The following is an 18,290-nucleotide window of genomic DNA, read 5'->3' on the forward strand; positions in this document are numbered from 1 at the left end:
TGAGACCGGGCGTTGATAACCACAAGAGATTATTGCAACGTGAACTATTCTGGATCAAATCGTTGGAATCAAGCCAACCGAAGGGACTGAATGATCGCATTGAATATAGTTGTTTCCTCTAGAAACATGCTCTTTTTCATCTACTATAATAATGTCGAGTCAATGTACCTCTTTGTTAATCCTTCTGTATGCACCTCGTCCTGTCCCACACTTCTTCATTTTACTGTTCCCAGTCTCATTCTTCCCTTTCTCACTTCTTCTTTTTATTGAATGTACCTCGAGTAAACTTAATTTCTTTTTTTCATTTTCCACTTTTTCCCACCTTGCCTTTCCTTTTTATGTACCTTCGAAATTAATTTCTTTAATTTTTGCTTTTCTCTTATGTATCCACTTTTTATACTTCATTTACTCCCTGTTTCCATATTCCCAGATGTGAGTGTCCCGGACCTGCATAATGATTTACTTGATGCACTATTGATAGTTAATATGCTTTTCCCGTAACCTCCCCGTTCCAACATGGCTGACACTGACAGCCCTATTCCACCGTTTATTTATATCGCTTCACCATGTTCATCTTTGGTCACCACGATTATCCGGTTTTTCGTCACATTTCCAATCCAACACACTGTATCACGATTAGGAACCTTCGGGTTGTGTTTCACTTTTGCACATTCCTTTTCGATCTATCCGTCCTCAATCTTTTTTCTATGTCACTTGCTTCATTCAGTCCGTCATTTATGTTCTTTGCACCTATCCCACGCGCACTTCGGCATTTTTGGCCATTGAACCGGTAATTGACACGGAACGCTATCACGTTACACTGAATTGCCTCGGGTAAGAATTCTTCCGTTATATATAGTTTTTGGGTGTTAACTTTGGGGACTCTGTTATTTCTTTCTGTCACAGGTTTCCACTTGACCAGCACGTTTCTTGGTTTCACGAGTGTTTTCACTTCAAACACGGTTTAACGATTCACTATTGCATGAGTCATTTTTGTTTTCTCCCGATTTCTTCACCACTGAAGCTACTTTTCGCTGTTATTTTTCGCCGTCATTCACCAGACACTACAGCTACTTTTTTCCGCTTTAAACTGCTTGACCGTTTTTACCATGGTTTGCTTATTTTATTTCCTTCAGTCACCTATCACCATAGACCCTCACGTGTCAGTGCACTAACTTCTGTCACTCTCTTTTTAAACTCGTTGAGGTAACAGCCCCCCCCCTAAAGCAATGTTTATTTCCTCCACAGATCCCCTGATGAAGGGACTTTCGTCCCGAAATGCATAGGGATATTTGCATTTCGAAACGTGTGTGTTGAACTCATTGAACTACATTATTCACAGAAAGTCTCTGTTTATGTCTGTAGACGGCAATCCAATCTATACGCATTACATATCTCATGCATGTTGTCTGTATTATGATCCATGTGTACATGAGGGAGTTACTCATAACCATAGATAAAGATGTATTTTAACTCAACCAAGATCTAACATCATGTATCAACCTTTAATAAACATTCTAGTGCCCCTCTCGCTCTCAGGTCTGCCTTATACTTGTTTCCCCAATGGGAAAAGTTCTGTTTAGCTCATTATACTGGATCTATGGGTGTCATCGGTTGTGTGAGAGGGGGGATGTAGGGATTGGGTAGGGTCTCTCCCCTATATGTTTCTCATCCGGGTTCCCTCTCTGATTCCCCAGATCTGGAACTATTGTCTATCTGATCCTCTATTGCTTCATCCTACCTTTCTGATTATATTTCATGTCTGGTAAACAGCCCAAAGTTATGTTCATATTTTTATTATAATATTACTATAATTTTTCTTAACAAACTCAGGGCTGGGTAAATGTTCTCCTCACTGATGCTTAAATAACAGAGTAGGTGTGTAAGGGATGTGCAGATGCAAATTAAATCCAGCCATCAAAAGGTGAATATTAAGAGGGTTATTTATACTTTGACAGCAGAGCGAGTTAATCTAGCATAAATTTGCAGAGCTCCTATTCTATGAGACTGGCAGTTCCTCTTCCCATTTAATGCCTTATTCTGAGTGCCAATGTGTAGCATCAGTTTATCTGTGACTGACTTGATGCGTTCCACCCTAATATTCACTTCTAGCACACCACAGTGACAGTGTGGTATTTTAAACATCGCATAGAATAAAAAAGCATGGAGAAAATAAGGCAGATGTATGTGATAGACCAAGCAGCCATGGGTAATACGGGTAATTTCTGTTTTGGGTTATAAGCAGGGCCACTCGAAGTATGCAATTACGCTGCTGCACTGTTTTCTGCATTATTATGGATTTACTGTATTCACCACATAACTCATCATCTGAAGCAACAGATGTTAGCAAAAAAATGGTTTCTTGCTCAAATGGATCAAAAGTTACTAAAGTCTCAGTGACAGGTGGTGCAGTGCGGTGGAAAGCCCTATGTAAAAGCTGACTGGTCACCTTTTTGTTGCTTTTTACTGTATGTTGAAGTGGTGCAAATGAGGTCAACCCTTTACCAGATAGGGTTAACTTGTTAAAAAAAAATGACAAAATTATGAAGTAATATTATCACAAAATCTGCCACTTTACATCGCATAATTTGCCTTTGCTTGACATGCAGTTTTAATGCTGCATAATTTGGGGGCATATTATCAAGAACGGCGTTAAAGTTATTGCTGGTTTAGCGGCAGAAAACTCTTTGACCTACTTCCAGTCTGGATTTTATGCACTACTCCCTCTCCGTTGAGACACCTGAATACCACTAATTAATCTTGCGGATCACAAAATGAAACCCCATCTAGATTCCAACAATCCCATTCATTAAGACCTCTTCCTTGCTTCCACTCCACCCAACCCCACCACAGGATGCGACGGTCGCATAGTCGGTGTCTCCAACATCTCTGTGTCTCCACTGTCCAGACACAACTGTCACCGCCAGCACTATTTTCATCTTTACTTTTGCCTTGCCATCTTTCTTGGGTGGTAAACAGCGTTTACCATGCATGAGTAGCAGCGCCTGCCATAACAACAGGGTAGTTACAACGACCGTGTTGTTATTACGCATACCGTTACAATGCAAGTTGTAACAACGACTTGCTTTGGGGGGGAAGAAGGTGGTGAATTTCAAATCCAACACCTTCCCTAGTTTCCACACAGACTGGAGTTGGAATAGCATGTTATACTATTCCAACATCCAGTAATCCCTAACGCAAGCCGTTGTTACGACTTGCGTTGTAACAGAATGCGAAATAACAATGCGGTCGTTGTAACAACCGCATTGTTATGGCATGCGTTGTAAACGCATGGAAAAAAAGAACACATATTCATTTTGGGTCAGAAGGAAGACCTACAGCAGAACCTGATTAATGGAGTCACTAACTCTTCTTGGAACCTAGGACCCCCGAACAGTATGACTGAAGAGTGTGGTTTGCGAAGGAGGAATGACTGAAATGTGTTTCTTTGTGTCTATGATTTCTTCTAGATGTCTATCGTTGGTATTTGAGGGTCTTGCTGTGTATATGTGAGGTTTGTGGGTCCATCTGTTACAGGGAATCTGTGCTCGGGGTCCCTCAGGGTGAAGGAGTATAGGTGCACAAGAGCTCTATTTATGTATTCTGGTTCTGTATTTTGTTAAGGCTCTGTATGTGTGACAGTATGTACAAGGATCTCTATCTTGGGGCTGCATGTAGACCGTGTGTGGGTATAATGGCAGTTGGGTATGGGGAATGTTGCATGCATGGGGGCCTGAATTTGGTGGGATGTAGTATAAGAATATGTGCACCATTCATAAGTTTTTCATCAGCCTCCATTTTGAGGTTGTATTTGCCGCTCGATTTGCGGGCTAGTCTTTGGTTTACATGCCTCTATTTTAAAATGGCCATAACACAAATGTGCAGAAACAGGTAGGGTGTCTCTCCGGCACCTCAACTTTTTTCATGTTGTTAATTGTTTTTGAAATCTGAAAGTGGTGTTATAATCTACAGGGGGAACGTGGGGCCTCCTATTTTTTATTTGAAATAGTTTTCAACTTTTTAAGTACCCCACTTGTACAAATGGCCATAGCATGCACATGCCACCAGGCCACCAAAGGCATCCCAAAGGTAAGCAGGTCTTCACCAATATGCCCCTGAATGGGCCCAGAGGCCAGGGACCAGCGATCCTGCCCCGTCTGGGTCAGGATTTACAACATTCTCAGCAGAACATCTGAGAGCATTCCGCCCACCTGTTCAGAAGCCTATCAAGCTTCATTTGACCCATTTAAGAGCTCTCAAACTTGCACTATCTGCAATTTTTCACTTAATCCACATGACAACGTCTGCAACCTATTACGGACATGGTCAGTGGACAACTTCTAACTCGTTAGTTAATTGTTGCTAATCCTGAAGGCATGCTCATCATTTCAAATTCTGATTGATATGACCATTATTGGCAACCCTGCCATATATATTCTCACTGTAGGTTCGGTAACTGTGAATTGTTTGATACAGTTAAAAGCTTTCCCTAGTAGATCTCTAGTTATGTAACAGAATTTTAGTATTTGGAGGAACTTGGTTTTCTCTGAACAGTTGCATTTAGATTAAACGCCGTGTGCTGTAGGGGTTACCCATGAACGCGTGGATAAACATAACACAAGCTTGCTTCAGCTAATGAAGTTGTATGTGGGATGGCATTAATGATGATTTATATTATTCTGAGCTATTTCATACTTACTTTCATACCTCTAATGCCATATTCCTTTATACAGTAATGAGGTCAAACATAGCTTGGATGATGTCATCAGAGATGTCATCTGAGCTGTCATCTGAGATGTCGTCATTGATGTCATATATGATGTTATACAACATGTCAAGAGTGATGTAATATGTGAGGTCATAGATAAGGGTGGGCAGAATTCACTGAGTTTACTCCGTGGAATTCCACAGAGTTTCATAAAAACTCCACAAGATTCCGCAGAGTCCCACCCACCACGGAATAAGTAGCTGCTCATCATTACAGTGCACTTCTTCCCTTGTATGTCTACCTGAGAGCTATATCTTCAGTGAGAAGCAGCGTGACACGACTAATAAAATAAACAACACTCCCAAATGTCATCATTTAAATTCACACTGATCTCCCATTGTCAGGACTTGAACACTTGCCCTGAAGGCGTCTTCCTGGCAAGCGACAGCACTAGTGGCATACATATAGCTCCTGGCTGCAATCTTTTCTTTTCTTCTCATATATACAAAAATACATTCATACCTGTATTTGGAGCTTGCATCTGCGTCCCATACAGGTGCTCAGCAGCCCTCAAGGGAAATGTTGGGGACAGCCAAAGATGTTTCCCTCCTTGGCATCCACCACAGGTGTTTCGCAGACCCAGAGGACATCAAAAGCATGCCTCTTTCTCTAGACAGTACTGCAAGCATGAACATAAAAGTGCAGCCGTGTATACTCTCCAAAGTCCTGCACAGCGTCAGAGTTTCGACTCACTCCCATGGGCTACACACAGAGGTATTCGTTGAATGAGGGGGTGTCTAAATCATGCTGCACAGACAATAAGTCATGGGTGAGGAGTAGTATTTTCTGTGTGATGCACCAGTAGGATAGTCCAAGGGCACACTATCCTTCAAGGTACCACGCGGAGAAGACATTCCCTTTGAAAGACCCAGGATTGATACATTGAATGTTTGTACATGAGGGCCAAGCTAAAATAAAGACTGCAAAATAACACTGAAAAGAAATACATGTGCATTTTTAGCTGGGCTAATCTTACTACTGGACAAGGAACCTACACCTGGTATAATGCACTATGTAGATGCAAAGTGGTGAGGATCAGCGAGGCGTGGGGGCAATGCCTATCTGGAGCATAATAACCAGAAAAATAACTTTAGTACCAGTAAACCCTTGCTGTTCATCTCTGCTTCCATGCACCTTCCTAGAGTCCTGCTAAGATGTCTCCCCAGAATTCAGCAAACATAGAAAGAGGAAAAAACAAGGAGAAATATACATGTTTCTCCTTGTTATGCCTCACCTGGGGAAGCATAGTTTTTTGGCGCATTCCCGGTACTACCACTTATGGTAAATCTGGGAATGCATCAAAATCCATGGATGTTGCGTGGAACACCCACGCAATGCCCATGGCAATGCCTCCCTGTCACAGAGTAATGCAACGCAAAAAATTGCGCTGCTTTGCATTACTCAAGATTTATGAAGCCACTCGGAGTCATGCAAGATGGCCTTGCGTGGCTTCATAAATCTAATTTTTAATTTGCATCGCTCTTGCACCAATTTACATGGAACAAAAAAGACGCAAAGGGTTTCCTAATTGTGCCTCTAAGTTGGGTGCATGTTGTTGAGAACTTCCCTTTATCTGGTTCCATATGCTTCAGCCTCCGAATGGCCAAATGTGAAGAGCTCTGGGAATCTAGTGACCACCCCGGGATAAAGGACAGTAGGATCTATTTGTCCCAAATATTGCCAGAAAAAAATGCAGACAGACAAATATACAGGTGTGCATACCCATACACACACACACGCACACACACACACAGAAAGAGGCATGCAAGCACTGAGGGCTAGATGTAGGTAAATGGCATTTACCGATTCGTAAATACCGAATTTTACCGATTCGGTATTTACAAATCGGTAAATGCTATGTAGGTAAATATTCGGTAAAAATTACCGAATCGGTAAGATTCGGTAAATACCGATTCGGTAAAATTATCGAATAGTCAAGGGTGGCAGGGTGTCACTTTGACACCCTGTTGCACCCCTGATTAGTGCTTGTGTGCCATGTGGCACACATACATGCCCTAAGGGCATGGCACAGGTGTACATGCACAGATTTGCATATACACAGGTATTCGTTATTTACCACCAACTAATAGTTGGTGGTAAATAACGAATCCTTAAGGCCCTGTGGCACTGTTGACAGTGCCAGCTACATCTCAAATTACAGATTCTGTAAATTTACCGATTCGGTAATTTACTGAATCGGTAATTCTTAAAGCCCCTACATCTCAAACTCCAAATACCGGTCGGTAACGGCCGAAATTGGCCGTTACCGACCGGTATTTGCCTACCTACATCTGGCCCAGAGTTTCTTGTATTGTCTGTAACTTAGAAAATATCCCACCATTGTCGAAAATGTACATCCAATTGAATGATAGTTTTCTGATAGCTATTTAGCCAATACTTTTGTTGCCAATATTCTGACATAAAACTATCTAACTGACACTCACTGAATGTTAATTCTTTTTTAAAATTCTGCCTAACATTTTCTAGCATCTACACTTGCAGCAACGTTAGACTGGTAAAGTAAATGGGCATTCCACCGATGTGCCTAATTTTTTTCTTGGCATGCTGTGAAGTTACATCGGGTTGTAATAAAATATTTATTTAGTTTATAAATAAATTGGCTGTTCTGCCTAATTGTGTGTTTACTCAGTCTGTTGGTATGCAAGTGAACATTCTCGGCTGCTCCAAAGCAGACTACAGAAAGTCCAGTTATGGCTTCTCAACCACACTGCCCTAAAAGGTAAGTTTCTAAACACACCATAATTCCAGTGAATTTGAGCCATCAAGGCCCACAAATATGAAGCCTTTGCGTTGTCCTTGTATCACACAATGTGATGCAAGGACAACTCAAAGGCTTCAGTGTTATTTACAAAGCCATGCAAGTCCTGATTTGAAGGCCTTGCCTGGCTATGTAAAGAAATGCAAAGCAAGGCAGCTGCTTGCACTGCATTACATAATGTTTCAACTTGGGAGGTGTTCCATGGGTGGGTGGGAAATGTGGATTTCCATGCATCTATATATGGATTTTGGTGCATTCTCAGATTTAGAAAGACTTATAAACCTGAAAATGCGCCACAATGTTATGACTTTCCAAATATCTATATTTCTCCTCGTTATTTCCTATTTCCACTTGGACTGCATACTGCACAAAAAGACAAGGAAGACATGCATTCCTGCACAAATACAATCCCCCCTGTAATGCAGGCACTCTTGCACTGTGCTACAAGAGTGCCTGTGTTGCTGGTAGGCTGCCCACAGTGTGCTAAGGCAAGGAGACCGGAGAAATGCGCTATATCTTTGTAAATATGGAGCATTTCTGCTCTCTCCCTTTCCTGTAATGCAGCGCAGCAACTTTGCTTGCTGTCCTGCATTGTTTAAAAGTTTTGTAAATGTGCCCCAAGTTCACAGTGATAAGAAAGTTGGCATTAGCAGCCATACTGGAAAAAGTTCCAGTTTTACTGGTATTTATTGTGGACTCTTGTGTGACACTGAGCAGCGTTTCACAATGCAAAGAGGTGCCAATAGTTGTAACCATTAACTTTCTGGAGTGAAGTAAATTTGTGGTCTGAAAAGTGCAGGCCAGATTTACAAAGAAATGATGCAAAATAGTGGCATAAGTAAAATTGCTTTACTGTGTCGCATCTAAGAGAGAGAGCAGAAACGAACGATGAATACTAAAAGATGTGGTGCTGTTCTGGGTCTCCCTTTGCTGACACACTTTTGATTACCATACGTCAACCCAGACACAGTTGTGCCATAGTGCAAGAAGTCTCTGTTGTGGTCGGCATAGATTACAACAACTATGCTTTAGGGCATTTTCCTCTTTGTATGTGTGATGTAGAATGCTACATCACACATGGAAATGGCTTAAATCCTTTCTGGCCGACCGCCGGCAAACGATCTGGGCGCCACCATTTTCCGCTGATATGGCTCCGCTAGAGGTAGGGGTTCCGCAAGGTTCCATTCTTAGCCCCATGCTATTTAACATCTTTATGGCACCTCTGGCGGGAGTCGCGGAATCCTTTGGCGCCCAGATCGTATCCTACGCCGACGACACCCAGCTCCTTTTCACTTGTGATAGGGGTGGGGCATTCGACGGCGTAAAGATCAGGGACTGCCTTAGTGCGGTCTTTGAGTGGTTCAGGTGCAATGGTTTAAAGTGCAACTCCGACAAGTCGGAGCTGCTCTTCTTTGGATGCACCTGTGAACCAGATTGGAAGGCTTGGTGGCCACAAGATCTGTTCCCTCCTGACAAGGTGTCTCTCAAGGCAAAAAAATTGGGAGTGATCGTGGACAGTGAACTGTCCTTTGGGCCACATATCTCGTGTCTCTCAGGCAAATGCTTTGGCATTTTGCGAATGCTGAGGAAGTTTCTTCCTCTGGTGTCTCACCAGCACAGGAAGATTATTGTTCAGGCCTTGATCGGATCTCGACTGGACTACGCAAACGTTCTTTTCTTGGGTTTACCAAAATATCTTCTGAACCGTTTGCAAGTAGTCCAGAACTCCGCAGCTCGTGCTATCTATGGACTGCCGAGAAGAGCAGGAGCTACGGTTTTACTGAATTCTTTACATTGGCTACCGATCGCCAAAATAATTCTTTTCAAGTGTCTGACTTTTGCTTTTAAAGCTCTACATGGAACTTGTCCTAAGTACATAGGGAAACGCCTCTCCCGCTATGTACCTAGTCGATCTCTGAGATCATCTTGCCTATCTAAAATGACAGTCCCAGTAATCAGGCGTGCAAGGATTGGTGGTCGATCCTTTCGCTATTTAGCCCCGAAGGAGTGGAATGAACTACCACTCTCTCTCAGACAGACTCCCAATCTTCTTACTTTTAGAAGAGAGCTAAAAACGTGGCTGTTCACGAAACAAATGTGATCCCTCTCTTGTGCCTGCTTTTAAGTTGTTGTGTTGTTGTTTACTAGCTGCTCTTTCTTCACCAAAGCGCCGGGATGCTCCTCGGAGTCGCCGAGCGCTATAGAAGAAATAAATTAACATAACATAACATAACAATGCAACACACTGCAAAGAGAAACAAGCATTGCAAAGCCCTGAGGTTTCGTTTATGCAAGATCTATTGGCTTTGTCAATGTTTTTTATCGATGTGTTGCATAGCAGCATGTGCTGCTGTACAACATGGCATACATTTCTTTTAAAAAGCAGTATGTTGCGTCTAGAGTTGACCACACCATAGTGCTTTTTTTCTTCCCTTTAAAACTTGCACAGCAGCTACGCCGCTGTGCAATATGCCTAAAAAACATTAACAAAGACAAATATCTCTCACATATGTGAGTGCTTTTTGACTTTGTTACAGTTTTTATTTGTGTCACACTGGTGGGTTGGAGGGGGCAGTAGGAATCGAGCTGGTGGGGTCAGCAACATAACGGAGTGGTAGGAGGACAGGAAGGGCATGCAACACAAGGGAGGGGCAGGAGAAGGAGGTTATGGTAAAAGAATGGAAGGTGCTGAGGAGGGAGGCAGATTGGAGGGAGCAAACCAAATCACAGACAGTGGCGAAGGGAAGACAGCAGAAACTCGACATTCCTATGGAGTGCAAGAAGAAAAGTAAAAAAATATCTGCAAGGACACTTGCTGCAGACAGGAAGCTGTTTTGGTCCATGCTCCACAGCAGTGACAAACACTTGAAGTCCCAGGAGGAAGCAGGAGGCGATAACCAATAATAAGCAATGTAACAAGAGTGACGTCAAAGCAAACCAATGGCAAGTAATGGTAAACAATGGACAGGCTGTAAGCCTCCTTTAAGCTTTTAGACTACAAGAGATTTAGCAAGCACAGTCTGCAGGCAAAATCTAAAAAACCTGGAGAAAAAAAAAATCTCGTTATGCTTGTCTCAAGGAGTTGCAGGATATTGGCACAAACTCCTGTGTACAATTCTATGTAGATAAGCATTTGCTTCAAATTCCATTATTGATTTAATGGGAACGCCCATGCACCACCCCCGGAAAGCCCCCATGATGGAAAGTAACATAATGCAGCAAATTGTGCTCTTTGGCCTACTTTGGGTTACCATACAGTACACATCGTGATTTGTGTTGGACTGTGAGTACAAATTCAACACTTTGTTTTCTGTTTGCGTCAAAAAAGTAATCCAAACACAAAGCAAAATCTTTGCAAATTTGGGCACTGATTCAAGAGCTAAAGTGAGGTTTTTCAAGTGATTGAGCCGTGTGAAACATGGGAGGAGAGCATTGCCAAATCTAGGGCTAGAAGTAGGTAAATAGATTTTACCGATTCTAAAATACCGAATTTTAACGATTCGGTATTTTAGAATCAGTAAATCCTATGTAGGTAATTATTCGGTAAAAATTCCCGAATCGTTAAGATTCGGTATTTACCGATTCGGTAATTGCCATTCATTCCTTTGGGCCTGAAGGCCCATAGTAATGAATGGCAATTACCGAATCGGTAAATCGGATTCAGTAAAATAGGGAAAGAGTCAAGGGTGGCAGGGTGTCACTTTGACACCCTGTTGCACCCCTGAATAGTGCTGGTGTGCACATGTGGCATACATACATGCCCTAAGGGCATGTATGTCTGTCACATGGCACAGGTGTAAATGCACACATTTGCATTTACACAGGAATTCCTTATTTACCACCAGGCAATAGTTGGTGGTAAATAACGAGTCCTTAAAGCACAAAAGCACTCTTTAAAGTGCTTACTAAATCTCATTAACCGATTCAGTAAATACCGAATCGGTAAATGATGATTAGGTAAATACCGAATCGGTAAATACCGATTTGTTATTTACTGAGTCGGTAAATATACCACCTACATAGGAAAAGGCTATTACCGGTCAGTAACGGACGATTTCGGCCAGTACCGACCGGTAAAAGCCTACCTACATCTGACCCTATGTTTCTTCAGGCTCTCTTTTTAATGGTGTGTCAACCTGAAAAAAAACATAATCTTGGAGCAAAAGTGCTAAGTTCCTAGAGAAAATTAACTCATCATGCAACTTTTGAAGCAGTTAATAGGGCGGTGATAATTACCCTATTTGACATTTCTGGTAAAACATTTACTTTGTGGTCCGGGGCAGCATCAATGAATTAGCAAAAGACCACAACATGAGCAAGTATGTTTTTTAAACTAATGGTCTACATTTGGCAAGTGCCGCCCTAATTTTAAAACCACTGATTGAAAAATATGTAAAATGTAGTCATGGAGGAGGGTTCATTGCCTCTTTGGCCTTGCCCTTGCTTTAGATTCTGTAAAGAGGTCAATAACATGGATAAAGTTAGTCATTGTGGGTTTGGGCGAAGATCTCTTGGCTCTAACTAAACTAATGTAGGAAGATGCTTTACGCAGTGTGTGCCTAGGCTCTAGGAAATTATTTCATGCAGAGTGCATCTAGGTTCTATTACGATACTTCATGCAGTGTGCGTCTAAGGTATAGGAAGATACTTCATGCAGTGTGCGTCTAGGGTATAGGAAGATACTTCATGCAGTGTGCGTCTAGGGTATAGGAAGATGACTGTGTGTCTAGGCTCTAGGTAGATTCATCATGCAGTGAGTGTCTAGGTTTTAGGAAGGTACTTCTTGAAGAGTATGTCTACGTTCTAGGACAATACTTCTTGCAGTGTGCATCTAGGATATAGCACTAAACATCATGCAGTGTGTGTCTAGGTTCTAGGTCATTAAGTCATGCAGTGTGCATATAGGATATAGCAAGAAACTTCATGCAGTTCGCGTCTACGTTCTAGGAAGATTCTTCATTCAGTGTGCTTCTAGGAAGATGCTTCATGCAGAGTACATCTAGGTTCTAGGACATTCTTTTATGCAGTGTGCGTCTAGGATATAGCAAGATACTTCATGCAGTGCGCCTCTAGGCTCTAGGAAGATTGTTCATTCATTGTGCATCTAGGATATAGCAAGATACTTCATGCAGTGCACGTCTAGGCTCTTGGAAGATTGTTTATTCAATGTGCATCTAGGATATAGGAAGATACTTCATGCAGAGTACATCTAGGTTCTAGGACTTTCTTTTATGCAGTGTGGGTCCAGGATATAGCAAGATACTTCATGCAGAGTACATCTAGGTTCTAGGACTTTCTTTTATGCAGTGTGGGTCCAGGATATAGCAAGATACTTCATGCAGTGTGCGTCTAGGCTCAAGGAAGATTGTTCATTCATTGTGCATCTAGAATATAGCAAAATACTTCATACAGAGTACGTCAAGGTTCTAGGACATTCTTTTATGCAGTATGCATCTAGAATATAGCAAGATTTTTCATGCAGTGCACGTCTAGGCTCCAGGAATATTGTTCATTCAGTGTGCCTCTAGGTTCAAGTGATGTGAAACCAACTCTCCTTCAAACCAATTTGGGAGTGGAGTGGAGCTGCTCTTTCACCCCTGTTTTATTTCTCCTGTATATATTTGATTTTAAAGAACAGAATGTTTAGTGAAAAGCAGAAACCCCTATGTCAGAGGAAAAGCATTGGTATCTAACTCCTGCAAACAAATATTTCGGGAAGCTACTTCTAAAACTCAACCTCTGGAAAAACAGAACTATTGCACTGTAAAAAAAGTAGCAGGAATGAATCTTGGTTGCTTAACATTAATGCATAGGTGCAGTTTAAAGGTTAAAGGACGAAGCATGTAGATGGTGCCATTAGGTGCAAAAAGTGGGAGGAGTTTGTGTTTTTTGGGTGTAGTAGATAAATGCATTAGGGTGTAAGACAGCAAGAATGTTTCTGTTTTTCTCTGTTGCAATAATGTCTGTGGCACCAACCCCCACCCTGCCATCGAAGTATATACAAACATAAACATAAGATAAAAGAAAATCATAACAGCCTTGAAGGCCATGGCAAAATTTGCCTGTCTGTGCTTCAAGGTTAGAACTGGGGTTTATTTCCTTATGGACCTGAATTTGGAAAGGCAGATAAATAAATAGATAGCACCCATTCACAAGTGGGAAAAAAACCTTAAAATGACAAATGACATCCAAGACATGGATCAGAGAAGTCACAATGGTTGGTGTGTGGTGTTATGTGAGTTTAGAGTGTGACCGAGAAAGGCGTAGAGGTGGTGGGGTTGATAAAATTAGGTTTAAGGAAATGGCATTGTACTGCCACAATGACAGTGTCTGCAGCATGTTCCTGCACGGTGTGGTATGCATGCCACACCGTGCAGGAATGGGGGTGCAATTACAGTGGGGCACAACATATACCTCCCGTCTCATCCACCCCAGGCCCGAATCCGGCATCGGCCCTGTTAGGTCCCACTTTGTTGCCTCTCCAACACACTTTTCATGGTGGACTAACCGCCTTGAACAGGTTGGTGAAAAGGCGACTTGTAATATGCTTGGTGGTGCCAGCAGCGGCACTCCCAGAATATTCATGCCAGTTGCAGACCGCTGGCCCAGCCAGATACTTAATCTCATCAGAGCCAGCTGTCTCATGGCAGTCTGACCGCCACATTCTGATCGAATCTTTCAGTAAGGTTTAGACCTGCCAGACTGTGATATTTTGTTAAATATGAGCTCGAGGAAAAAACCACGAGCTGCTAGAGGCACAACTCTTGGGCCAAGGGCCTCTCAACAATATTCAAAAAGTTTATCATGTCTCTATGTTGATATTTACAAGGTTTTTAATATTCTCTTGATTTTTAAGCATTTGAAAAGGAAACAATTATTCTCATCACAAGATTGTTATGTTTACATGAAATATCAAAAAAAATTGCACATAAATCTCATTCAGCAAATAAACAGATTGTCTATGATGATATTAATATATCTTCACAAAATTTACAAAGAATATCCCAAAATCCCAATGCATTTCGAGTTCATCCTGAACCCTTCGTCAGGGGATGTAATAAATGAGTAAATAGTGAATTCTTGAGTTGACGACGGAGTGTAGAGATGTCTATTCAGGATCTACAAAACAGCAACAGAGGTATCTGTACGTCATATAGTCAGTAATTACATATTTCAGAAGCCATATCAAAAGGACTGGGGAGTGCCGCTGAGAGAGAGTTATAGTGTGAAAGAAAAGTTCAGATCCATCGTTAATACCAGAAGTGCGGTGCATCTACCAAAATACTTAAAGTGAAAAACTCTCATGCAAGTCATTGCAAAAGTGCCTCGTGAAGAGCCAAGGAAAGAAAATAGAACTAATGGACCCTCTTGTGTAAGGAAAAACGTGCCAAGGAAATAAGCGATTGAGTAAATAAGGAGATAACTACGTGAAGGGTCTGGCTATTAGAATGAGCTTACCGGACAGCGGTCCAATACAAGCGCATATATGTGAGCCACAGGTATACTATATGACAACCACGTTCCTCATATCCAGATAACCTTAAAGAATAATAACAGGGAACGATCAGTCTCCTGAACTTAACCGCGTATGGTGAACAAACCCGGAGACCCGGTGTGTAGCTTACCGGTTCAAGTGGAGAGAACACATAGACTCAAATTTCTCAGATCCAAACGCCTAAAAAAAGAATCACCGAATCCTTATAATCAACTCCCTACCGCAACTCGAAAAACACTAAAGCATAGGGATAAGACCACCAAAACTTGCCTTTCTCTTCAACCGCCGCCATGTAATGTAAATGTAAATTGATACTTGTATAGCGCACTACTCACCCACAAGGGTCTCAAGGCGCTTGTACGAATACCGCTGTGGAACCCATCCTGGCTTTCCCTGTGAGGTGTCTACTCCTGGGCACCCCCAAGGTGGAGGCCAGGCATCCTTAGCGTTGTGGGGGCCGTTGTGGAGATTAAGCAAGCTATTGCCCAGAGTTGCAGAGTGGGACTCCATGATTGGAATAGGCACCGAGGCGAGAATTATCAGGTCCGTGGAATTTTTGAGCCCAAGACCCGCCGAGGCGGGGAATTGAACCCTGGTCCCGGGCTAGACCTCTGCATCAGGGTCTGCCGCTCTAACCATTGAGCCACACTTCTCCACCATATTCTCCATGCATATTGAGTTGTCCTGCGTGAATCCGCCCAACAGATCACGTGGTGCGGAACTTACAAGATTAAGTGCGAGGAGTAAACAAAATAGAAAACGGACTGCCAGCAAAACCGTAACCTGTTCATCATGTTCGTGTTCTAAACCAATCGAAACGGGGACAATGTATAAAGTATGTATATGAAAACATGTACATATGTATGTGAAACAGAAAGGATGCCCTAACAGAAATTAGGAAGAGTAACTTACTGAGACAAAAATAGCTGTGTCCTGTGTGAAACGTCCAGCAGAAAGTAGAAAATCTAGGTAAAAGGGACGGAGTAAGATAAAGTTATTAAAAGGAAAAAACTAAACTGGGAGAAACTAAAAGACAACAAGCGGACATTCTAGGAATAAAGAATGTACAGAAAAACTAAATTATGCTCAAACATCAAAACCGAGAAGTAGAGAAGAAAAAAGAAAAAAGAAAAAGAGATCCCAGCGTACTCCCGTACAATCTAGTAGATAGTATCAGCCTCTTATAAAAAATATAATAATTCGTAATGGTCGTTAAGACCCCCTGGACTTACTGTACCTAAGGTCTTTATCCAATGTGTTTCCCTCCTGGCTAAAAGTGTATTGAAATCTATTCCTGATGTTTGTTTAATGCATTCCAAAACCGTATATCTTACTTGGGGAATAGTATGTTTGGCTTCTACCCAATGTCTGGCTAGTGGAGAATTTATGTTCTTGTTTCTGATGCGACTTTTGTGCTCTACTATGCGTGTTTTAATCTTTCTGCTGGTTCTGCCCACGTATACTAGTAAACATGGGCACTTGATGGCATACACTACTCCTTCAGTGGTGCAATCTGCATTGTGTCTGAGTTTAAGACTCTGACCTGTGTGTGGATGCATAAACTGGTTTCCCGGAATGACATTGCCACATTGGCCACAATTATAAAATTTTATCATGCCCTTCTCTTTGGTTTTGATGGTAGTCCTGGGTGTTTTCGAAAATTCACGTACGTTTTTGGCCCTCGTATAATGGAGTCCCATGAAACACCTGTGCAAAGTCCGGTTCGTTTTCTATCAGTTCCCATCGATTTCTAATGATGGTTTTAATGTGTGGTGCTTGAACTGAGTTTTTGATGACGAACACTTCACGTTTCATTGGGGTTTTCTTCTTTGACATTAAAAGTTCTTGGCGAGCTTTTTGCGATGTAATGTGATCCTCTTCCCGTAATACTTCATCAGGATAACCTCGATCCTTGAATTCTAGAGTTTGTTTTTGAATAATTTCTTGGCATTGATCAACATTAGATGTGATTCTTTTAATGCGCATCATCTGTGATATAGGAAGATGTCTTTTCAAGCTGTATGGATGTGCGCTTGTGAACAGGAGAGCGTTATTGACATCGGTTGGTTTCCTATACACTGATGTCTCTGAGCCAATGGCTGTTTTTCTAATCTCAATGTCGAGAAAATGAATCTTTTCTCTGTCAATGGTATGGGTAAATTTGATCCTAGAGTTACAGGTGTTCAATTGTGTGATGCTCTCTTCCAATGTCTCTCTGGTACCGGTCCAAATGACCAGGATGTCATCAATATAACGAATAAGTAATGCTGCATGAGCCTGCCAAATGTGGGTTGGATATTATGAATTGCTCCTCAAAGTGAGACATGAAAGTGTTTGCATAGGAGGGTGCCCCTGGAAACCCCATAGAGGTGATATTGTGATATTTTGACAGGTCGAATTTGCAGATTAAACTGCATAGGAACGCTACAGATAGTAGGACTGTAGTCATGTTTACTCTGGGAGGCACAGTGGGTGCTACAGTGCACTTGTGAACTTTAATGCACATGCCTTGGGTACACTTGGGTACACTTTTGTACCATATACTAGTGACTTATAGGTCAGTTGAATATGCAAAATAGGGGTATACCAATTTCATCATGTTGAATGGGGAGAGCACAGGCACTTTACCACTGGTTAGCAGAGATAAAGTGCAAATAATTCAACAGCCAACAAAACAGTCAAGGAAAAGCCTGAGGGCACACCACACAGACTTTCTACATTGAAAATAACTTCTTGGGCTTTGTCACCCTAAGCACATGTTTAATATTAAACTCTTAGATGTCCTACTTTAAAATATCATGTACCCTGTCTTATGGTCAGTAAGATCCACTTTGGGATGGCTTACTCACATTTAAAAGGAAGGTGTAGTCCTGTCAAACAGGATTATTTTGACAGGCCAAGGTTTCAGTTTAAACTGCAGCCAGGCTACCGATGGTAGGCCTATAATCATGTTCACATGGGCACTGTACTAGAAGGCCCAATGGATGCTACAGTCCACTTGTGACCTTTAGCAAACATGCTCTGGGTGCACTTTTGTACCATATACTAGGGACTTATAAGTCAGTTAAATATCAAAGTCAAAGTAGTCTTGTATCTTACTAGGGGCACCAGTCAGGTTGGTCAGCGCTACGTACTAATGTGACATCGCTTTCATTACCTCCCCTGTGGAATTATGGTGTTGGACTCCTGAATGTAGAACATCAGTAATGCAGGGGATGCCTCAGGAGGTCCTGAGTAAGGACACAATG

The 18,290-nt window shown here is 42.0% G+C and overlaps 1 long non-coding RNA gene across 1 annotated transcript in view; it reads left to right on the forward strand.

Annotated features, from left to right (window-relative positions):
• The first annotated feature begins 758 nt into the window (after positions 1-758).
• Positions 759-18,290, forward strand: part of LOC144766700 (uncharacterized) — a 282,073-nt gene continuing 264,541 nt past the window's right edge. Inside the window, exon 1 of the long non-coding RNA XR_013597885.1 lies at positions 759-834. This is a non-coding gene — a long non-coding RNA (uncharacterized LOC144766700). The remainder of the gene's footprint in view (positions 835-18,290) is intronic.

The sequence above is a fragment of the Lissotriton helveticus genome, chromosome 7, assembly GCF_964261635.1.
Source record: "Lissotriton helveticus chromosome 7, aLisHel1.1, whole genome shotgun sequence".
Classification (NCBI taxonomy): Eukaryota; Metazoa; Chordata; class Amphibia; order Caudata; family Salamandridae; genus Lissotriton; species Lissotriton helveticus.